The sequence below is a fragment of the Geospiza fortis genome, unplaced genomic scaffold (assembly GCF_000277835.1).
Source record: "Geospiza fortis unplaced genomic scaffold, GeoFor_1.0 scaffold422, whole genome shotgun sequence".
Lineage (NCBI taxonomy): Eukaryota > Metazoa > Chordata > Aves > Passeriformes > Thraupidae > Geospiza > Geospiza fortis.
Genome location: NW_005054545.1, coordinates 716,681 through 735,118, shown reverse-complemented (window position 1 = coordinate 735,118; position 18,438 = coordinate 716,681). Strand labels below are relative to the sequence as shown.

The following is an 18,438-nucleotide window of genomic DNA, read 5'->3' as shown; positions in this document are numbered from 1 at the left end:
TTATATATTATATATTATATATTATATATTATATATTATATATTATATATTATATATTATGTTATTGATGATATATGATATGATATGATATGATATATGATATATGATATATGATATATGATATGATATGATATGATATGATATGATATGATATGATATGATATGATATGATATGATATGATATGATATGATATGATATGATATGATATGATATGATATGATATGATATGATATGATATGATATGATATGATATGATATGATATGATAATCCCAGGATCACAGGACAGAAGGCACCAGAACACAGGGTGTTCTCTGAACACAGGGATCACAAACACTTCCCCTGCTCACACAGCAAAGCCTCGTGCCCCAGCCCTGCCATCAGCCCAGAGGAGTTTAACAGCCTCATCCTTCACCAATCAGAATAATTAAACAGCATCATTATTTTAAATATTCATCGAGGCCGGATTCCATGTTTGGCTTTCTTGGTCAATTTGGTTCTTGCTAATCTGGGGGAAGGAAAGAATGTTCTCTAGTGCTTAATTTGCATTAAAAACACTATAATTTGTAAGTAAATTGGAAAGCTTTTAAGTGAAGAGGGAACATCAGTGACTTGACAGTCAAAGCTCTCCTTTGTTTTTCAAGCACAATGTTCCAGAAAGATGCTCTTCCTTTCTTGGAATTACATGGCAGCAGAATGAAGCCTTGTAATTGTTCATTAATCCACGGTCATTAGGAGACCCGGGGAAGGAGGCACCAGAACTGGGAACCGAATCCAAAGCAGGCGCTGCTCCACCAGAAATTCTGAATTTCTCAAGTTGCTCAGGGGGGAAAATGGTCAGGAGAGCTGAGGCTGGGAGGGGCAGGGGTGCTGCTGCCTCTGCCCCAGGGTTTTCCAAGGAAAGCCTCTCCCTGTGCTGAGCTGAGCCTTTCCCTGCGGGTTCTCCCCTCCCCAGGCTGAGCTTTCCCCTCCCCGGGGAGCTGAGGAGGGCCAGGGGGGCACTGAGACCCCAGGCTGGCTGTAAAGGGTGGAAAGGGGGCACTGAGACCCCAGGGTGGCTGTAAAGGATGGAAAGGGGGCAGTGAGTCCCCAGGGTGGCTGTAAAGGATGGAAAGGGGGCAGTGAGACCCCAGGCTGGTTCTGAAGGATGGAAAGGGGGCAGTGAGACCCCAGGGTGGCTGTAAAGGATGGAAAGGGGGCACTGAGACCCCAGGGTGGCTGTAAAGGATGGAAAGGGGGCACTGAGGCTCTAAAGGATTTAAAGATCTGTCCCCAACAGGGCCCTTTCCTTATCTGACCTGCTGGCACGAGGAACCCAGCTGAACTGCTTTGGGTTCAGGAGATGCCCAAGGAGCCTGGCTCCGCTTTTCTCCCTTTTTTGGAGCATCTGATTGTGTGGATATTCCTTTAAACCCCCTTCTCTCTCTTGTATTTAAGATGTTGCTTTCTTTGTTGCTTGCACCTCTTTATTTAGGAGGAGGAGGAGGGGAGAGGAGGGATAAAGGCAGCAGAGGAGCTGATTTCAATGCAAATCTATTGTTCATAATTGCAGTTTTAAAATCTTCTCAACCTTCAGCTGAACAATGATAAAAGAATAATGGCTGTGAATTATTAGCTGTTCCACTTACCTTCAAAATAGTTCTTACACTGTTGTGATACTTGGCTATATTTATTACTGTACTTCTTTTTCCTTTTGTAATGAGCTTGTGCTTCCTGTGGCCTTAATTTTCTTTTTGGACCTCTGCTCATTCTGCATCTGTGTTTTTGTTAGGGACATACAGGGCTAAAATCAATTAAAAATCCCTTCCATGCTTCCAGAGTAATTAGATCATTTCCCATTACTCTGTTTCCAGGCCTGCCTGGTTAAGGTGACAAAAATTAATGTAAAAATGGAGCAAAGCAGTGAAATTGGAGAGTTTTTATTGCTCTGCTGGAGGTGTCTGCACACACGTGGGCTCAATCCTGAGCTCAGAAGTTCCTCGTGGCACTGAAATCCAAATTTCTGCCAGTTCTGGCTGAACAGTGAGCACAGAGAGCAGCTGGACTGGGGGCAATGTTTCACCCCCTTTGTGCAGCATTTCACCCCCTTCATTCTGTGTTTTCTGCACAGAAATGGCCTCAGGTATGGGATGAAGGGAATCCATCCCCAGGGAGCCTCACCTTATGTATGCAAATGTCTGAGTCTGGAAAAACTCCAAATGCTGAGGGAATTACATGATATTATTTGATTTCTTTATTTCTTTTTTTTTTTTTTTTTTTTTGGGAGCGTTTTGAGATTTAAAGGCAGCTATGAAAACCTCTCAGGAGGAAAAGGAGAGATTGAATTGCAGTAAATAATAAGAGAGGGAGCCACACGGACAGAATTCAGTCACACGGGGTGATTCCCTCTCAGTGTGCTGAAGAAACCTGGAGCTGCTCCATGTAAACCACGGAATTATGGCACAGGATTTTCAGAAATGATCCCTTTCCTCCCCCTAGAAAAGCCACTGTGGGTTTCCTGCTGGAAGTACGAGAGCAGGAGAGAGCAGAGGCTTCCCGACGTTCTGAGAATGCCGCTGAGGACAGAGCCGTGCCATTAATGATCATTAGCGGCACTAATAACTCGAGAGGGGCATTCATTAAGGACAGAGTTGATGGCACGCGATGGAGGGAGCTCTCCAAGGTGCTCTGAGCGCTCCCACAGGAGCAGGAGCAGTCTCATCCCCATCCCGAACTCATCCCTGGTGCAGCAGGATCCTCTCCTGAGCCCCCGTGCTCGGCTTTTCTCCTGACCGAACCCTTAAATGAACCAACCCTTAAATAAACCAACCCTTAAATAAACCAGCCCGGGATGGGCTCGGCCTGGGGAGAGGAGGAGAACCCGACTGACCCCCCAGGAACCCCCTGCTCCTCTGCTGGCACCTGCTATCCGTGAGCATCCCTGCATGCTGAGGACAAGCACGGCCTGTCAGGGATGTGATTGCTGCTCCTCGGCTGCCTGAGGAGTGTTAGAACCTATTGCTTGTGACAATGCACCTCAATTAGGTCTGAAAATCAGCACTACACGCTCTGTGCAACCCGAGGAGTGGGGTGGATTCCTCGGAGGACTGAGCTGCTCGATTTCAGCTTAAGGATGATGTTTCTCCACAAGGGAGTCACCAGTCACAATAATTACATTGCTGTCTTCTCATAATATGATTTATTTAGATGTTGCCGTATGAATTAATTCTCTCTAATTGCTGCTCTTCTCACTGTAAATCAAGGTTTCTTGCTTTCTGGAGAGTAGTGAACATGATCCTACACTGAAGTAATTAGTCCAATTAGAAAGGAAAGCAGATGTGGAAAACCAATTACTTTCAGGAATATGTCTGCTCCTCTGTAGTCCAAACGCTGTTCAATCAAACTGTAACAGCAGTTTAATAAAACATTGTTTTATTCATAAACTCCATCCAGCGGTGAGACTCCACCTGCTCTTCTGGAGGAGCCGCTTTGGAGCAGCTTTGAGGCTGGGGAGCTTTCTTCAGAGCTGCTCCTGCTCCACGAGCTCCAGGGTGAGAACAAAGTGGTCAGCGCACGATTACAGCCGGATCCAGGTAATTGAGGAGCTGCTGGTACAAAGGGAAGGCAGAGGAGGAATTGTTGTGAACTCTGTGTGAGTACAGCAGGGACTGTTCCGATTACAGCAGCAGCAGCAAGGCTCGCCCAGTCCCTCCTGCCCAGAGGAGCTGTTAAATCAGAGTTTGTGCCCAGCCTGCAGAGCTGTGAGGCGCTCCCCGTGTCTCACTGAGCAGGGCCAGCGGCAGTGCCTGAGCCAGGCAGCCCTGCAGAGCTTCGTTCTGGCTGGCATTTCACAGGCAGGCAGGAGTCTGGGAGGCCAGGAGAGGCTCTGTGCTCCCCGTGCCTGTCCTGGTCTGGAGGGTACCAGAGGATGCTCTCTGTCAGCAGAGAGAGGGAATCAAAGCCCGAGTGCGCTCTCTGTAATTAACCCTGCAGTGATGATGATGATGATGGTGAGAGAGCTGTGTCAGCCCGAGGGCCGGAGCTGGGCACACACAGCTCCTGTGTCACCAAACCACGGCCCAGAGGCCTCCTGGGGTTTGTTTTCTGACTTCTTCATTAAAATACCTGCAGAGGAGCTTTGCATTGGAGATTCGCCCATCTATTTTCCTCTATCTGCTGCATGGAAGACAAGTGTTCTCATAATTGGGCCATTAAAGGAGGTGTTGAAATGTTACTAATTGTCAAAGGCAATTAAGTATGGCAACATGTCACAGGTAAATTAACGAGGCTCCAGGTGTTTCCAGCAAATTGCGGTTCTGTGGGTGTAAAACACTTCCAGTCTTCTCTGCTGCTCGTCTTGGAGTTTTGGTGTGCTCTGATTTTGGGGTTTGGCAGTCACTAAAACGCTCCTTTTGCTGTTGAAAAGTGAAGGAGAACACTCAGAGCTCCTGCAGCCACTTCTGATGGTAGGCAGGGATCACTATTGTCCCCTCTCCCTTGCAGGGACCCCTGCAGTGACCCCAAAGCACTGCTGAGGATCTGAGGGTTTGAACACCAAACTGAACCCCGTGGGTGTTTGTTCCTTGTTCTGCTCCCCATCCCCACCCAGAGCTCCCACATTCGTTCGGCTCCCCATCCCCACATTTGGGGTGCCCCATCCCCACCCAGAGCCCCACATTTGGGGTTCGGCTCCCCATCCCCACATTTGGGGTGCCCCATCCCCACCCAGAGCCCCACATTTGGGGTGCCCTGCAGCTGTGGCAGCGCTGCCCCCCCGCTGGCGCCGTGCCCTCGCTCTGTCCGTGCCGGGGATGCTCGCAGAGGGTGGCACTGTCACCAGGCTGTCATTACCCAGCCTTTGTTCCTGTTCTGCTCCCAGGCTCGGCCTGGGATTGTGTGCATGTGCACAGCCTGTTGGAGGGAGGGTGCAACCCTAATTGTATATTATTAAAATATTATGATTTTTTTCCCCCCTTCCAAGCTGTGGCACCTCCCCATGCCGGGTGCAGCTGGCTCCGACTGGCACTTGCAAGGTTGTCCTCCAGGTGCTGCATCAGAAATCTTTTGACACAGTGTCAGTAATTAAGTGTACAATTAAGAGAATGTCTGCAATTAAGTTCAATCAGTCAGTCAATCAAATCTACATTTGTAAAGGGTTTCTAAAGGGCCTCTCATCCAAACCTCCCCTCTGCTTCTGAGCTGGGCTAAGTTAACACCAGACAAGGCAGCGTTTATGAGAAGCAGCTCGAGGGGCTGGAAGGTTTATAGTGAAATGCTGTTGGAGGCCTGGCCGTCTCCTCAATCAAAACTGGCTTTAAGTGAGGCATTGAGGCACAACACGGAGATGTAACCATTAAAAAAGCTGAAAACTCGTGGCTTTTCCAGCACTGTGTCTCCCTGGGCTTAGCAGTGTAATTCCTCACCTTGTTTCCTTTGGGGAATACTCAGGAAGGACAGATATTCTGCTGGAATCAGCCTGGTTTTGTGCTGTTTCAGGCATCCTTCAGCTCCTGACAGTTCAGATTTTCCCAGGAGGCTGCAGAGGGTGAGCACTCGCTGCTGTTGTGCTGCCCAGCCAGTGAACCTGGAGTGGGAACTGCCCTGCTCGGGGTTATTTGGGTTATTATTTGTGTGATTCTTTGTGTGATTATTTGTGTTATTCTTTGTGTTATTATTTATGTTATTAATTGTGTTATTATTTATGTTATTATTAGTGTTACTATTTGTGTTATTCTTTGCGTTATTAATGTAATTCTTTGTGTTATTATTTGTGATGATGTTTGTGTGATTATTTGTGTGATTTTTTGTGAGATTCTTTTCCTCCAACAGAGCAGGGGTAGCTGTCCCTGAAGGCTTTCATGCACCTCAGCACAGCCAAGGACCTGCACACACCCTCCCAAGGAAAGGGAAATCCTCCTTGCAAATCCAGCCCTGTCTGGGATTCTCCAGCTCTCCCTCACTGAGCTGCAGAAACCATTCAGGGTTTGATGTCCCCAGGAGCAGCAGGACAGGGCCCTGGGGTGAGGTGCCCAGGGAGATGGAACTGGGGTGAGGTGCCCCAGGAGCTCCCCGGTGCTGGAGCAGACCCTGCTGCTGGCACTTGTTGGCTGCTGGGCCCTGCTGTCACTGCTGTCCCCTGAGAGGAGCCTTCCCCTGTCTGAACTGCCAGATCTGTATCACCAGCTGCTCTCCAAGGCCTGGGAATACTCAGTCTCTAGACTGCAGACATTGCTGCAAAGAGTGACTGGAGGGTTTTTCTTGTCTCTGGTGCTCCATCAGTGTGAGCAGCAAGCCGTGGTTGCTTTGATAACGAGCTTGCATTTACACAGCACCTGTCAGCTTGAAGGGAGCTCTGCTAACTCAGCCCGAGCTGACAGAGCCTTGTCCAGGCTCTGCACAGCTCTGCCAGCCTGGCTGCTGGCTCGTTATGTGCCTTGCTTCACTGGATGGAAGCTGTTACCCAGAGTGTCCTTCATACAGGGAAAAAAGACCAAATGGATGAGTAATATGTGCCTTGTGGTGCTGTAAATGTCCCCAGCGTGTCCTTAATACCCAGATTTATTTGTGTCTTCGTCCCCTGGCCTCTCCTGTCCTGCAGAGGGAGGCTGGGGAGCTCAGGAAGGGTGGGAAGGCAAAAGTGCTCCAATGGATCTTCAGCAGAAGCACAGAACTCTGCCCTCCACACCTGGGGCAAGGCAGGACCCCTTGTTTTATTGACTTTAGTTGGTAAATACACAAAGCTGTGTGGTTTTCATCCACTTGTGCTTGGCATGTGAGACTTACCCCAGTGCACTTGGACTCCTGGTTTCACTGGAAGGATAACAAAGGAAAAAACCTCCAGATTCTGCCCAGTGTCCTTGTCACCCACCTCCAGAGCTGCAAAGGGCGGCGTGCTGAGCTCTCAGAGGTTCTGAGGGAAAGCCCTCCAGGAAAAGGAGGTGATAAGGGCCGGGTTGGATTCTGGCACTGCTGAGAGGGAGAGCTCAGCACCAGGGCAGGGGGGAGCTGAGGGCTGTGGCTGTGCAGGGAGCAAAGCCTCCTGTGCCTGTAGGAAAAACCATCAGCACGAGGTTCCTGAATGCTTTTCCAAACAGAGAGAAGGGGCAGGCAGCTGAGAAATAATACAGGACAATAAATTCCTGAAATCTGCTACTAAATCTATCAAGGCGAATAATACATCCTGATGGGAGCGAGACATTATTTGTTTTTTTGTTTTAAATTTGCCAGATCTCATTTTTTTTTGCATTTGTCTCAGGGAGGTGAGGACTTTGAAAAGGCAATTACAACTGGTGAATGATTAGCGTTAGATGTGACACATTTATGCATCAAATATGTTTAACTGCATTAACCTTCAAGGAATTTACACTGACACCTTGAAAGATCTAGCCTGTGCTCAGCCTGAAAAATCTGAGTACTCCCTCAACTTCCATCTTATTTACATTAATTTTATTACTAAATAAATGGGTCTAAAATATTAATGGAGTTTTTACAGGTCCTGAAGGTGGTGTGGCAGGGGACTTGGAGGGAAGCAGGCACAACTGGGGATTCTGTAGGGAGGGATTTTTGCGGGAATGCACTGGTGCAAGTGCACTGAAGCAAGGTTAGTTTCTGGTTTCTTCCCTGGCTGTCCCATCCTGGAGGGAAGATGACTGAAAGGGATGAGGTTACACAGCTCATTTATCCACTGGAGGGTTTAATTTCCTGCTAATAAGGTATTTAAACCTTCCAGAAAGCAGCCTGTGGTCTTTGTAGACTTTTAATCTTTACACATGATGCAGAAAGGAAGTACATGCTGGCAGAGGGTGCTTACTGGGGATTTTCAGGAGGTACCGGGGTCACTGCAGAGCTCCTCGTGCGGCTCCTCTCCATTTGCAGCGTGGTCTCTGCTGGTGCACCCCCATTTCCAGCGGTGTCCCCCTCTGCGGGGGCAGCAGCTCCTTGGTGCCGGCTCAGCTCCATGCCTCTTGTGCTTCACTCCACTGAAATCTGGTTAGCTACGAGACAGACTCCGGTGGAATGAAGGACAACAGAACCCATGGATGTCCTTCCTCACTGCCCTCGGAGCAGGGACGGGGTTTGGGGTGCTCGGGGCTGTTGGGGGAGCCTGGCTGGTCAGGTGTGTGTGGAGGTGTGAACTCGGAGCTGGGAGGGGCTCTCCGGGCTGAATTCCTCCTTTTCCTCCCCCCCCCCACATCCCTGGTGTTCACCCCTGGATTCAGCCTGGAACAAGGCAGCCACTTTGGCCACTTTGGCCCGTTCCTTGTGGGATGTGGCAGCTCTCCATCTACTGAAGGCCCTCCAGCCACCAGGAGCTTCTGCAAATTAAATGCTCAAGGCGGTTTTGTTGTCTTGTATGGTTTTACAAGGGAGGTGCCACCAGATAATGGCCAGGGTCCCTTCGGCCTTAAACCCTGAATTTACAAACCCAAGGAATGCCTGGAGGCGATTTGCCTCAAAGTGCTGGAGCTTTTTAAAGACCTCTGGCCATCCTGGGAGCGTGTTAAGGTACTGCTTCCCTTTAGCCGAGATAGGGGAGAGATAATCCCATTAAAGCCGGTCCCACAGGATGTGGGAATTGGGGTTTGCTCCCCTCGGATGCCTCGTGGAGCCCGGGCAGGGCAGGGAACTCATTCCCTGTCCCAGCCAGGCAGCCCCTGTCTCCTCTGGGAGATGGATCCTGGATTTCATGGGATTGCCCTGGGGCACCCTCAAGTTTTGAATAGTTAAAAACCCTCTAGAAGGTGTGCAGCCTCTTCCTGAGAGCTTCCCATCTGTGAAAGAGACAAAAATAATGAAAATTAAGACTATTAGGAATATTCCCCCATCAAAGTCCAACCCATCCCTTCATCTGTGCAGTAAAGGTATTTCTGAGATTCCTGCAAAGGAATCTGATTATAGGTTTAAGTATTTTACCTTATAGATATGTCCTGGTTCTATCTGTAATAAATCAGAATATAATGCATATCCTTAGCATTGCATGTTGCTTCTCCTCTAAAGAACCACAATCACCAAAACAAATCTACATCTAAACACACAAATCCCATGAATGAAATGGAAATGCTCCACATCCCAAGGAATTGCAAATGGTGTTTCCAGTTTGGGTGGCTTTGCCAAATGAAGGTCCCAGCTCCTTCCTCCTCAGTGCCTGGGAAACCCGGGGCTCTCAGGAGGGTCCAGCTCTGACTTTTGGCAAGTCTCCCAAGCACTTGGATAACTTCAGATTTCCAATTTTAATTTGCTTGCGCTTCACAGCTTGGGAAAAGAGAGGTCAGGGCGCAAAACTTGCCTGGAAGGCAAAGTGAAACGTTCGCCTGCACTTGAATTTAAAAAAAAACCCCAAAACCAACCAAAAACCCAGCCCACAAACCCGAGTGCGGAGGTGCTGCTGGACGATTTAGCAGAACAAATAGTTCGGGGTGTTTCTCTCTCGCTGTTAAAGCCAGAGCTGCGCTGCTCGGAGCCTCTCCCCGGCTGTGTCAGGACTTGTCGGGAGCTTTGGGTAAGCCCTGAGAAAGGGCGGCCTAGGCAGGAACCCATCAACCGAAATTCCTCTGCGCAATCCTGCCTGTTTGAAACGCCTTTTATCAGGCAAGTTGGGACGGGCTCACCCCGCAAATGCCTCTGCTGAGCTGCGGGGCATTAACCCCTCGGAGCCCAGCGCAGGGAGCAGCTCACATCATTAAATCAAGGGGCTCATCAGGGAAATCGCACATTAAATCAATGCTAATAAAAACCTGAAATACCAGCTCCCCCTCCAACGGCTCCCCTCACTCCTGAACAGCCAATTTAAAGTGTGGGGAGTTGGGTTTTTTAAATTTTAATGAGATACCCCTTGATGTTTGATTTTTGCTGGGGAGAAGTGTTGGGGGTCAGGCTGCAGCTTCACCTGAACAGCAGCAAAGGTCTGCTGCATCCTCACAAGGGGCGAACCTTCAACTAAAGGTCAGGTAAACTTCTGCTGGACTTCCCTGAACTTTAAAGTGAGCAAACATTTCTGTGTTCCTTGGTCTGTGGGGCACCCAAGGCAGATGCTCTGAGCATTGGCTGCACTGAAAGGGCTCTGCCTTCACCCCAGGGATGGCAAACTCTGCAAATTCAGTGCCATGCCCTGCCTGCCCTGAGAAGTGCCAGGAGCTCCCCATCCTGGAGAGAGAATACAAAATAATTTCTGTCCCTGTGTAGGGGCTCAGCCCCAGCCCCATCCATGTGTGCCCAACAAGAGCCTTTGGGCTGCTCCTGCTCTTTCAGGAGGTTCCATTTTTTCCTGCCTTTCTCAGGCATTACCTTCACGCTTCCCCAGATGTTTTCCTTGCAATTGGCTGTTTATTCCTTTCAAAAGGGGAAATTCTCTTGGTTTTTGAGGAAGTTTTACCCCATAAGAATCAGTTACATTTGAAATTGGTTTTATCCCTGTGCATTGCACGAGGAGAGGAACCTGACTGTTCAGCAGCACCGAGGTTAAAGCTCCTGATTCTCTCTTGGGAAGCGAGAGAAGGCCTTTGGACACTTTTGCTGGAACCCAACAGCCAACACAAACAAGATCCACAGAAAGGGGCAGGTGCAGCCTGAGCCCCCAGTCCCTCTGATCCCAGAGAGCAGGAGGGAGCTCACCCAAAGTAAGCTTCAGCACCCCGTAGCACCACATCTCAATGACTTTGGACCTCAGAGACCTTGGCAAACCCAAACTAAAGCAGATTAAAATTGTCTCCATAAGGCAAACTACCAAGTGTGACTGTTTTCCAAATATTTCACTTCTTAGGATACCACTGGATAGGGAACAATTTTAAGTGATTCATATAGAAAATCAAGAGAAGAGTCAACCGATTGAAAATAAGTTAAATCCTTACAAATGGTGGCCTGGACAGCAGCTCAGGTCTGGTATTTATTGCACCAGTGCAAGTCCAGAGCAACTGCACAGGTTGTGATTGAACCTGAGTGTTCTCAAACAGCACCAGGCTCCACATTCTTGCTGCTTTGGGGAACATCTCCCCATGTACCATCAAATGCAGCTTTCAATATCTGTACTACGACTTAAAATATCCCAGGAACTGCTTAAGAAGTTCTCATTTTTCCTTTCAGAAACCACATCCTGGCCTCTGCTGCCTCACGGCCAAGGGCAGCTGCTTGGTGTTTGTAGGGAAGGAGCTGCGCTCCTGCCACAGGAGCAGGGTTAATTAGGACAGCTCGTTAGAGCATCCTGTGCCTGTCTCCCCCAGTCCCCATCCCGGCCCAGGTGGCTCCCGGGCACGCCCCTGCCCCAGGTGTCCCCGAGCCCTCCGCACACGTGGCTGGAGGGTCGCTCACTCACCTGGCTCTGCTGGGCAGGTCCCAATCCCGTCCCGCAGCCGCTGCGCTGAACTCCAGCCAAAACAACAAAACCGCGCTCACCTGCGGCCGCAGCCAATGGAGCTCCCGGCTCCTCCCTGCCCGGCCCGGCCCGCCCCGCGCTCTCAAACCTCCCAAACGGCCCCAAAACTCTGCAGCCTGCCCTGCTGCTCCTCATCCTGCTCTCCCGGGGCTTGCTTGTAAACCCAGCGTTGATCCAAAGTGTAGGAGAACGTTTCCAAGTGTCCACTTTAACTGTTGTGTCCCATTTTCAAAGTGCCCCATCAATTGCCTTTTTTTAAACTCACCTCTCCATACAAGACATATTTCATTTTACTTTTCCAAAGCTGTTAAAGAAATGGGAGATGTGTTGGCTCTTGAGTGAGTGGTGAGATAGGGACTGTGATGTAATCCCTGCAAACTCATCATGCAGGTGGCAGAACCTGCCTTTGGGGTATAAACCTGTAAAGAATTCAGAGAGGAGAACTCTGGGAAGTGCAGGGATGCTCTGTCCAAGGGCCTCCATGCCCTGGTTTTCATTTCCATTCTCCCTTGGTGCATTCTGTGAATCTCTGGAGCCTCTTCCTTTCCTTGTCCCTTTATCTCTGCCCTCCTTTGGCAGGGGGTGCTCACCCCTGGCGGGCACTGGGGCTGCCCTCAGGGTGGGCACAGCTCTGCAGGGTGGGCACAGCAGGGCTTCCTTCCAGGCTCGAGGTGCCCGTGCTTTGCATTTAGCCAAAACATCCTGGGAGGAGAGCTCTGGGTCCTCTAGGTCTGCTCATCTGCACAAAGGGAAATATTCCAGTTGGTTTGCCCTTCCAGTGGAGGAGGCTGTAAATAACTAAATAACAAAAAATTAAACCTCACTGCGCTTTTTGTTTTGTTTCTGTAGTGCTAACAATGTACTCCTGTTCTTTCACACTGTTTTCCACTGCACACAAGTCGTGATTTTCCTTTTGTTTATTGGGTAAATTGGAGTTTCTAAAGCCAGGCTGCTTTAGCAGTGACACAGGTCACAAGGTTTGCTGCTTTAATTCGGGCTGTACTGACTTGCCCTGAGCAGCAGTTTCTAACACAAGTGCCCACAGTCAGGAATTAAAATCTCTGATTTTTGCCCACATGTTTCAAGCACAGAGGTGAGCACATCACTCTATAAATGTGGCTCCTGCAGTACCTTCAGAGAAAGGGAAGTCAGTGTTTTTCATGTGACAAATAAGAACTGAAGGTTATCGGTGTTCATTGCCTGCTTTTATTTTCTCAGGGCTCTGCGAAACCAAGAGCCAAACCTGCCACAATTTTCACTCTGCACAGTTTGAAGCCAGGACTGTTGTTCTTTCAGATACAAATCTGTCCTTTTATTTGTTTTATCTCCTACTGGAAAATAACAAATACCTTTAAAGTTTACAGCTGCTACTGTCAAGGACAGACAGGGAGGGACTGGCTGGGGCACGGGGAGCTGCAGGAATGTCCTGTTGTTCCATAATACCCAATTATGTCAACTACCCCTTCCTTTAAACTTTCAACACGTCCCCGTTAGGTGGGAAAAGCTGCCAGCACATCATAAAAGTGCTGCTGCAAAGCCCAGCCCTGCTGATGGAAGCGTGTCAGGGGATGGAGGCTCTGCCCTGCAGGCTCTGCGAGGCACATTCCACCCCTTGGCTCCCGAGGAGCAAACCTGTGTGGTCTTGAAGCTTTGTCAGCTCTGACCTCTAAATTTGTCCCATAAATGGGATCAATTTACTGGGTCTGGAGGTCTGAGACATCAAACACGGCCCAGGGAAGCTCAGGGCCACGTCTCCTGCAACTGCCCACTGTAAATCCAGTCCACGAGCAGCTGGAGAAGAATCACTTGGGGTTTTTTCACTGTTTGCCTCAAAAGTTTATGGTTGTGAAAAATGTATTTATAAAGCAGCTGCTCCATGGGAGTGAGGGCTGGACAGAGCTGCAGAGCGTGCATTGCTGCTGTGCCCATGCCAGAGAGGGGCATTGCTGCTGTGCCCATGCCAGGGAGGGGCACCACGGAGCCCTGCTGGGCCCCAGTTTGATTTCCCCGCTTTCCCTGGCTGTGCTCGGCCCTTCCTGCCCCCTCCCCGGGCACTGCTCCCTCTCCCACAGGCATGAAAGGCAAAGCAGCCCCTCGGGCCCTTTCTGAAGTGGAGCCAGAGCTGCTGTTTGATCCTGGAGCACCCCGCTGCCTCCTGCCCTGCTCCAGCAGGGCTGGGCTGGGACTGCAGCCTGGCCGGGGTGGCTGTGGGAGCAGAGCTCTTCCCAGCCAGTCCCTCCCCTCAGCTGCTCCTCTCTCTGCTCTCACCCAGCTTTTCCTGGGAATAGCAAGAAACACGTGCAGCAAAATTAAGACTTGGAGCTTGGAGGCTTTGGAATCTTTTTGTCCAAGTGGCGGAGTCCCCATCTCTGGAATTGTTCTAAAGGTGTGGATGTGGCTCTCGAGGACAAGGTCTGGTGCTGGCGCTGGGCTGGTGTTGGACTTGCTGCTCTTAATGGTCTTTTTCAGCCTTAACAATCCCATGATTCACTCTGTGATTCACCAGCCAAATCCTGAGGTGATAAACCAGGGAAGAGAAGGCAGCACAGCCTTTAAGTGTAGCTAAAATGGGCTCTTCTGCTCTTTCAGTCACTGGAAAAACAACAGCCCCCAAGCACTGCTGGTGTGATGCAGGTTTGTGGTGGAGATAAAATGATTATTTTTTCTTGGAACAACTGCAAAAGTGAATAAATTGGAGCGTTCAGGCAGTGCCAAGCCCGGGGCTGGTGCAGGTGGCAGGATGCGGTTGTGCTGCTCAAGTGAGCAAATCTGGAGATGAAGCTCCTTGGGAAGACAATGAGGAGCCCCTGTGCCAACTCCTCCTCCCTGCGAGGATGGTGAATTCCTGTCACAGCAGCAGGGCTGGGCAGGGCCCCTGCCCTGGGTCGGGCTCTGCAGGGCTCCTCGGGGAGGAGGAGACTCAGCAGCTGCTGCCCCATCTCCGCTCAGCCTTTCCAAAGGGGCTGGCACAGGGGAAGGCCTTAAAGAACCTTCAAAGGAAATAATTAGAGATTGATTTATACCTTAATTGTACAGCAGTATCCCAGGGCTCTGGAGGGAGCCAGGCCTGCTCTGCCTTTGAAGATCAGACAGAGTGGCTGTGTTTTAATTACTGGAGGGTTACCTGTGCTTTCTGTGTCTGCAAGAGGTCAAGAACTGAGATTTACAGTAATTCCTGGACTTCTGCAGTGTAATAGAACTTTTGAAGACGATTTCCCCCAACCACAGGGTCACTGATCAGACCAACAATCCTAACAGAGTGTTTGGCTGGGCAGCTTGTTGTTGTTGGGGAGTTTTACCTGTAAACTCTGTCTAAACCTGATTAACAAAGATATTTGTGCAGAGATGCATCTTCCAGGCCCACCTGCTGCAGACATCAGGCAAAATCAGCTCTGCAGTCCCCACTCAGGGCGGGATTAACCCCTCGCGGTGCCCACCCTCGGCTCTGGGAGCTGGCTGTGATGGTGAGGAGGCAGAATGAATCATCCTGCTGACAAAACTAATGCAACAGTCATTGAAAAATAAACCTTTTAGGCTGATGTATGTGGTCTAAAGCCACCAGAGCATTGCTAAGGAGTGTATTTTTCAGTTTAATGTTTGCAAAAGAAAAAAAAAAGAGCAAGAAAAAAGTCTCAGCATCTGCCTTCACAGGGAATGAACTTTTAAGCAAAGGAGATGAAATTTCTGATTCCTCTGTGAATTTTAATGCCCTGAAAGAAACATTTAGCATTGCTTTAGCATGCAGGTTGCTGGAGGTCTTTGCCTCTGTGCACAGCTGGGTTTTAGGAGCCCTGTTTGCCTCGTCCTGGGCTGGAATTTTGCTTCCCATGCTCCCAAGCAAAGGAAAAACCTGATGGCAGAAGTTCAGGGCTGAGGAGGGAATGCATAAGGCAGCTGATATAAGTGAGTCGCAGGCACAGATACATGTCTGCAGAGATCTCTGTTATTTATACTGCAGAAATGTACGGGGAAATTAAATTACACAGAAACTCTTTCCTGAAAGATGTGGGGGTAATGTTCCTCTCTCTGCTCTGGAGTTCAAAACAATGATAAAAAATTACATTCTGCAATCACAGGCATTTTAAAGAGCCTGATAACTCTGCAGGTTTGGGGATGGGATAACTTGTTTTCCAAGGAGTCTGTGGACCCCAGCCTTGGCTTTGCTTCCTTGGTGGAGCACAAACGTGGCAGAGTGCAAGCTTGGCTCTGCCCGCTGCACTGAGGGATTTAGTGACAGATTCCCTGGTTGCAGGAAACTGTTCCTCCCTCAGCTTTCAGGGAAGCAGCACTGGACAGAGCAGGGTGGTTCTGTGCTCGTGCCAGCCTGGGCATTTTGGGGGAACTTCGGGTTTCTTGTGAAATGCTGAGTGTGGCTGCCCTGGAGTTGTGCAATCGCTGCTCCTGAGTGTGTGTGTGATCCCAAAAACACCAGAGAGCTCCCGGCTCCCTCCTCATAACACGGCAAGTGCTGACAAAGCTGAGTTTCAAAATGTAGCAGTGCAAAACTTGGGCTTAATTTGGATAAGTATCCTTGGCTTCTGGAGGCTTTTTCCTGCCTTTCTGGCCTTTCTTGAATCCACTTCCTGATAATGCTAAGCGGTGGGGATTTGTTTTTTCGTGACATGATTTATTTTGTGATGAGTGAAGCTGAAAATACCAAAAGTTTGTTTTCTGTTTGGGGGCTCTTTTTGTGTTTTTACTGCCTAGAGACCTGGGACAATGAAAGATGTCCCTGCCCAGGGCAGGGGGCTGGGATGAGATGAGATTTAAGGTGCTCCCGACACAAACCACTCTGTGATTCCAGAACCCAGATCCTGGTGCAGCCCAGCCCCTCCCTGCCCCGTGCCCGCGGTGCCCATCCCGGGATGCCTGCGCTCCCTGCCCAGCCTCCGGGGATGCTCGGAGCCGTGCCGGGGCTCAGAGCCCTTCCTGCGAGCTGCGGAGCTGTTCCAGCACGCCCGGGGCTCCGCGGGGCTCTGTCACCTCATTCCTGGCCTTTGTGCTCGGCTCAGAGCGCTGGGAGCAGCCCGAGCCCTTCCCTGCCCGACAAGAAGGAACACGCCGGCTTATCTGAGCAGCAATTCCAGCCGGGGCCGGGCCACGCCTTTGGGAACGCTCCCTGCCCCAGCTCCTGCCGCTCGGGGCTGCCTCGACTTGTTGGGGATGCTCTCGAGGCTGGCAGAGCCTCCGCGAGCTCTCCTGGCCGGCAGTGCCCGCTCGCATCCATAGAAAACAGCTTCAGCCGCGAGGGGAGCCTGGCTGGGGTCGGCTGGTGTCCTGCAAAGCTGGGGCCCTCCAGACGGCCCTGCATGTCAAATATTTGTGTGCATGCACCTTGGTTTTACTGGGGTGTGTTAAAGTAACACCCACGGCCTTTTATATGGGGTTTAGAGAAATAATTTGCAATTTGAGGCTCCATTCCTCTGGCCAAGTGAGCGCTGGCTGAGGTCAGGGACGTGCACGGGGCAGCTGCATGACACAGTCTGGAATCCGAAGCTTTGAAGGGAACAACCCATAATTTCTGTTTCTGCGTCTGTAAGTGACACCTCCAAAGGCAAAATCCCCTTCTCTGGGGGGCCTTTGAAGCTGCAAAGTCAAAGAGAGGCCCCATGTGCTGCATGCCACCTGGAACATCCCACCTGGAGAGCACGGAGGAGGTGAAGCCCAGCCAGGGGCTGCTCTGTAGGGTCGGGGATGTGCAGCTCAGGAGGGGCTTGGGGTGTCACAGGGAGCCCCTACAGCTCCTCTGCCCCTCCTGCAGTGGGAACAGCAGCAGCTCTGTGCAGAGCTGTGCATTCAAAGCAGAGAGGGATCATTTCAGTCCTTCTGCACAATGGCTGCAGCTCTGGGCTCCGTGCAGACTCGGGGTGCACAGAGGGGCTCGGGGATGAGAGGCTTCAGTCAAGCAGGACATGGGAGGGTTCAGAGCAGTGTTCACAGTCCATGTCTCAGTGTTTCAGTCCTGGGGGCTCAGCCAGCACTGATGGAGATATTTTGGTTACCAGGGTGGCATTTCCCAGGGCAGTGAGTGCCACACATCCCCACGGGCAGCGAGTTCTGAGGAGACAAAACCGGGTTAGAAACAGCGCCAGGGTAACACCAGAGCCAGCCTGGGGTAGCTGGGGCAATAAAAAACTCCTGGCAAGGTCCGGAGCACGTGGTGGAAGCCGAGGTTGTCTTGGGTGCTCCACGGGCCAGGCTGGGTAGGGGCAGAGCTGCTGCCCGGGGGCTGCTGGCTCCTCTCCTCTCCTCTCCTCTCCTCTCCTCTCCTCTCCTCTCCAGCCTTCCCCCTCTGCCCAGCAGGACAGTGCTGACCTCAGGAGCTCTGACCACACCTTGGGGAAAAGAAGAGGCAGGGCTGTGAGGTGCTGTGCAGATGCTGGGCTGTTCCCTCCTGCCAGCAGCACCCGAGGCAGCTGCTGTGCTGGATGTTCTCCTGCATTATTCACTGTGCAGCATCATTCCCAGGCTCTCCTGGCTGAGGTGCCATCTCGGCTCGGATTTTTGATGATGACAACTATAATGAGATGGAGGAGGAGGAGAGGCAGCTCAATTTTGATTTGGATCCCTCTGCCTTTTTAAAAATTGAAGATTTCTAACTCTCAGCAAAATCCCTGCCACAGGAGGCCTTGTTTTACATTCTGGCTTTTTGCAGAGCTGATGTAGAGGGGCTTTCTGCAGAATCCCAGGCTGGCATTGTTCTGTTAATGATTGAGTGAGGAGGTGTTTGGTTGCCTTCCCTGATGTTATCTTGTATTTTCATGTTCTGAGAGGGCATTTTTGGATGTGTAAGAAATCAGTGTTAAATATAAACATAGGTGCTACTTTAGGGAATGTGTCTCATTCAGCCAAGACTGAAAGCTGTTTCACAGTTAGAAAGTAATTTTTTTTGTTGACTTCAGTTCATGAACAGTGGAAAAGTCTGCACTAACTGCTCTAGAGACGAGTGATTTACCTTGACTTGGATGGGCAGAAAGTGATTTTGCAGACATCTCTCAGTGTTCGCAGAAAAAAACCAACCAAGACTCACTCCCCTGTGAGCAGAGCAAAACCCAGAACTCCTCCTTTGCTGCTGAAAGCCGAACCAGAGCC

The 18,438-nt window shown here is 50.3% G+C and overlaps 1 long non-coding RNA gene across 2 annotated transcripts; it reads right to left on the bottom strand.

The window, feature by feature from the left end:
• Positions 1-4,066: 4,066 nt before the first annotated feature.
• On the bottom strand, positions 4,067-11,360 carry LOC115948826. 2 transcript variants are annotated; one of them, XR_004082598.1, is made up of 3 exons: positions 11,287-11,360; positions 7,789-8,749; positions 4,067-4,393 (listed from the first exon to the last, which is right to left on the bottom strand). It is a non-coding gene; the product is annotated as an uncharacterized LOC115948826 (long non-coding RNA). The 2 variants fall into 2 exon arrangements; XR_004082597.1 differs by lacking the exon at positions 4,067-4,393 and having other exon boundaries at positions 6,659-8,749.
• Positions 11,361-18,438: the final 7,078 nt, after the last annotated feature.